Genomic DNA, 4,767 nt, shown 5'->3' on the forward strand with positions numbered 1-4,767 from the left:
AGTGATCCGGAGTCACACCTGAAACTAAGAAGTTGGCAATGTCAGCAAACCATGGTTCACTTGACATTGCAAATAATTGTTCATCTGGAAAGTTCTCGTTGATTAGAGAATCGACAGTCAAGGAATTGGGAAGCCGAGATAGATGGTCTGCAACTAGGTTTTCAACTCCTTTTTTATCCCTAATTTCTAAATCAAACTCTTACAAAAGTAAAACCCACCTAATGAGATGGGCTTTGCCATCCTTCTTCTGAAATAGGTATCTGAGAACAAAATGATCAGTATACACCACCACATGTGAGCCAACTAAGTAAGACCGAAACTTTTCTAATGCAAACACAACTGCTAAAAATTCTTTTTCAGTGGTTGTATAATTGAGTGGTGCATCATTTAAGGTCCTACTAGCATAGTAAATGACAGTGGGTAACTTATTAATCCTTTAATCCAAAACCGCTCCTATGGCAAAATCCGAAGCATCACACATCAGTTCAAAAGTTTCAGTCCAAACAGGTGGTTGAACAATGGGTGCATTGGTCAACTCCTTCTTAAGTTGTTTGAAGGATTCTAGGCACTCTTTAGAAAACTCAAAAGTTTGATCTTTGGCAAGTAATGAAGTGAAAGGTTGGACTAACTTACTAAAATTCTTAATAAAACTTCTATAGAAGCCCGTATGCCTTAGAAAAGATTGGACGTCCTTAACAGATTGAGGAGGTGGTAAATTATCAATTAAATCCACTTTGGCTCTATCTACCTTAATTCTCTCCTTGGATATTACATGGCCTAAAACAATTCTAGATTTAACCCTAAAATGGCATTTCTCCCAATTCAAAACCAAATTCTTAGATATGCACCTTTTCAAAACTGGAGAAAGATGATGAAGACATTCAGAATAGGAATTCCCATGAATTGAAAAGTCATCCATAAATACTTCTAAGAATTTTATGACCATATCAGAAAAGATGCTCATCATGCATCGTTGGAACGTAGCAGGGGCATTGTAAAGCCCAAAGGGCATACGCCTGTAAGCAAATGTTCCTTATGGGCATGTAAAAGTGGTCTTATGTTGGTCCTCTAAAGCAATTGGGATCTGGTTATAGCCAGAATATCCATCAAGAAAATAATAGTATTTATGTCCAGCTAACCTCTCTAACATTTGGTCAATGAATGGCAATGAGAAGTGGTCCTTCCAGGTTGCCACATTAAGTTTCCTGTAGTCTATGCACACTCTCCACCCTAATTGGACATAGATCGGAATTAGTTCATTATTGGTATTAGGAATTACAGTCACACCAGACTTCTTAGGAACTACGTGAACTGGGCTTACCCATTGGCTGTTAGAAATAGGATAAATTACTCCATGATCCAAGCACTTTAGGATCTCTTTCTTAATGGCTTCCATCATCACTGGGTTAGCTCTTCTTTGAGTTCCGTGGATGGTTTGGAATCCTCCATAAGATGTATATGATGTTGCACAATAGAAAGGCTTATACCCTTGATATCAGTCATGGTCCAACCTAGGGCTTCCTTATTATCTTTTAACACTTTAAGTAACTCCTCTTCCTGGCTAGAAGTCAAATTTGAAGAAATTATTACAGGAAGAGTCTGGTCAGGCCCTAGGAAAGCATATCTCAAATTAGATGGCAACTCCTTAAGATCTAGCTTAGGGGGCTCAACTATGGAAGGTTTGGGAATGGAATTGGAAAGGGGTCCTAAGGGCTCCACAAGTGTGTGAAGACTCAAGATTTCAGAAAATAAATTTTCACTATCATCATCCAACTCATCCATACACTCTTGGAATTCTGAATCAAAATCAATATCAAAGTTGGTAACTAAATCATCAGAAAAATCCAGAAAATCCTCAAGCATATTGATCTCTTCTTCCATATGTAGTTGCTTGCCTATCCTAAACATGTTAAACTCAATAGTTTGATTACCAAAAGATAATCTTAGGAAACTATTCTGGCAATTGATTAATGCATTACTGGTAGCCAAGAATGGTCTTCCTAGAATTATTGGGATCTCATCCTTAGTTGAGAAGGGCTTAGTATCTAACACAATGAAATCAACAGGGAAAATAAATTCCCCCACCTTTAGTAAGACATCCTCAACCATCCCTTTAGGAATCTTAACAGACCTATCTGCCAATTGAAGAGTAGTTCCAGTGGGTTTCAATTATTCCAATCCAAGTTGCTTGTACACATGGTAAGGTAAAAGATTCACACTTGCGCCAAGGTCAAGTAAGGCATGCTCAATGTAGGTGTTGCCTATGACACAAGATATGGTAGGGCTCCCTGGATCCTTATACTTGGCTGCTATAGGCTGAGTAATTATAGAACTAATGTAACCTGCCAAGAACGCCTTTTTGGGCACACTAGTGATACGTTTGTGAGTACACAAATCTTTTAGTACCTTTGCATAGGCGGGGATCTAGGATATGGCATCCAAAAGAGGGATGTTCACTTCTACCTTTTTGAATACTTTTAAAATTTTATCCATGGAAGTAGTCTTCTTTTTGTATACCAAGCGATTAGGAAATGGGATAGGATGAACATAAGAACTGTTAGGGATTTGGCTTTTTTTAGAAGAATCATTTTTTGTTTCCTCAACCAAATCATCTTTAGTTTCAAAAGGATCTTTAGGTTCATCAGACGAACCTAGAACAAGAGGCACACTTGTGTCCTCAACTGAAGGAGAGTTAAATGGAGTAATAGATGAGGAAGATTTAGGAACGCTCTATTGGTACTCTCTACCACTCTTAAGGGCATAAACAACATTACATTGGTTAGAGGGCCCTTGTTGGGCCTGACCTTGTACTATATTCAGTGGTGCATTAGTTGGTGTTTGTGAACTAACAGGCCGATGATGCCTAGGGTTAGGCTCTGGTTGACTGGGTAAATTTCCTTTCTCCCTCTCATGCATAATTGAGACAACTTTGGTGAGTTCTCTTATAAGATTTTGATGGCTTGTCATGAGGAGGACCATATTTTTTTCCAAGTCACTTATTCTACTTGCCTCTCCAGTGTTGGTAAACCAAGGGGGTTGCTGATAAGATGATAAGAGAGGGGCCCTAGGAAAACTAGCCTGAGGTCCTACATTTGACCTAGGAAAAGTATTTTGGAAAAAAGATTGTTGTGCAAAGGGAGGCCTTTGGAGTCTAGGTTGACCTTGATTATGGAAATTGGAAGGCCTTGCTTGGTTGCCCTGATCCCAAGAGAAATTTAGGTGATTTCTCCATCCTGGATTGTAGGTGTTACTATATGGATTATTCTGGTATAAGGCATTACACTATCATTAAAAGTGCCCCCAGAGGTGTTGGAGCATTCTTCTATGACATGTCCAAGGGACTGGCACCAAGCACAAATCTTAACCAAATTGACTGATGATGGCTCTCTAAGAACAATAGCCTTAATTCTCTTGATTAGGCTATCCAAATGGGCTTCCTTGGCTACTATCCCATCCACAAAATATCCTTTTCCTCCTATGGTTCTTTCACTCTCTTGGGTTGATTCCCACTCACGGGTTTTGTCAGCTAAGTCAAGTAAGAATTCCCATGCCTTTCCTTCATCTGTAAAGGATATGAATCCCTCAGGGCACATAGACTCTATCATTTGTTTAGTTGGGTAATCAATACCCTCATAAATTATTTGACATAAATGCCATAAGTCTAGGCCATGGTGAGGGCATTCTTGGAGTAGATCCTTGAATCTCTCCATAAGTTTGGAAAATGACTCACTAGGCTTTTGCCTAAACTGAAGGATATCACTTCTAAGCTTATTGGTCTTGTGAGTTGGGAAAAACTTCTTAAGGAAGACAATTGTGAACTGTTCCTATGAGGTTATGGAATTTGTGGGTAACCCATACAACCACTTCTTAGCTTGGTCTTTTAATGCAAAAGTGATCAACCAAAGCTTAACAGCATCATTATAAATTTGTTGGATCTTAATTAAAACACATACCTCTTCAAATTCCCTTAGAAATAGGTATGCATCCTCAGAGGTCAACCCATGGAAGTGGGGGAACATAGTGATGTATTGAGATTTGTGTTCAAAATTATTTCCCTGGGTTTGTGGTAGAACTATGCAGGAAGGTTGGGTTGTTCTAGTAGGGTACAACCTATCTTTTAGAGATTTAGGTGAAGGGTTTTGATGTTGGTCTCCCATATTAAAAGGTTTTAAAGAGAACAAATGTATAGGGTCACTACTTGTTGGATCTCTTCTTTCTAACTGATTCTTACGATTACGTACCCACCTAACACTCATGTAATAGAAAACTACCCACAACTAGAATAAGACAAGCACAAAAGAATGGATAGCAAAACATTTTTTCTTCTTCTTTTTTATTTCTTTTTTTTTTTTTTTTGGCTTTTTGGGAGCTTACCAGCAAGGATCCAGGGTTGCTCAAGTCAATTCCCCAGGTACTGCTACAGGGCGAAACCTATCTTTATCATACTGTGAGGCATGGCGACCTCCACCGATACAACTATTATTGCAAGTTGTTCTTCGTAGGAATTCAATAAAAGAAAAGGAAAAACAAAACAAAGCAAACAAAGCACACCAATTTACTAAAAGAAAGCTTAAAATAACATGGAACTGTCTCCCCGACAACAACGCCAAAAACTTGTTTGAGATTTTAAATGTAACCGCAAGCATACGGATCAGTGTAGCTACGGGTCGAACTCAGGGAGAGCAGCCATTTTTTTTTTTTTTTTTTGCTTCTTTTAATAATGCAAAAGTGAACCTATTAATGGTTATGATCTAATTCTAACTACCA

General features: G+C 38.5%; 1 non-coding gene across 1 annotated transcript; it reads left to right on the plus strand.

The window, feature by feature from the left end:
• Nucleotides 1–3,663: 3,663 nt before the first annotated feature.
• On the plus strand, nt 3,664–3,770 carry LOC122068342. The gene has a single exon (XR_006137085.1). It is a non-coding gene; the product is annotated as a small nucleolar RNA R71 (small nucleolar RNA).
• Nucleotides 3,771–4,767: the final 997 nt, after the last annotated feature.

This window comes from Macadamia integrifolia, unplaced genomic scaffold, assembly GCF_013358625.1.
Source record: "Macadamia integrifolia cultivar HAES 741 unplaced genomic scaffold, SCU_Mint_v3 scaffold373, whole genome shotgun sequence".
NCBI lineage: Eukaryota > Viridiplantae > Streptophyta > Magnoliopsida > Proteales > Proteaceae > Macadamia > Macadamia integrifolia.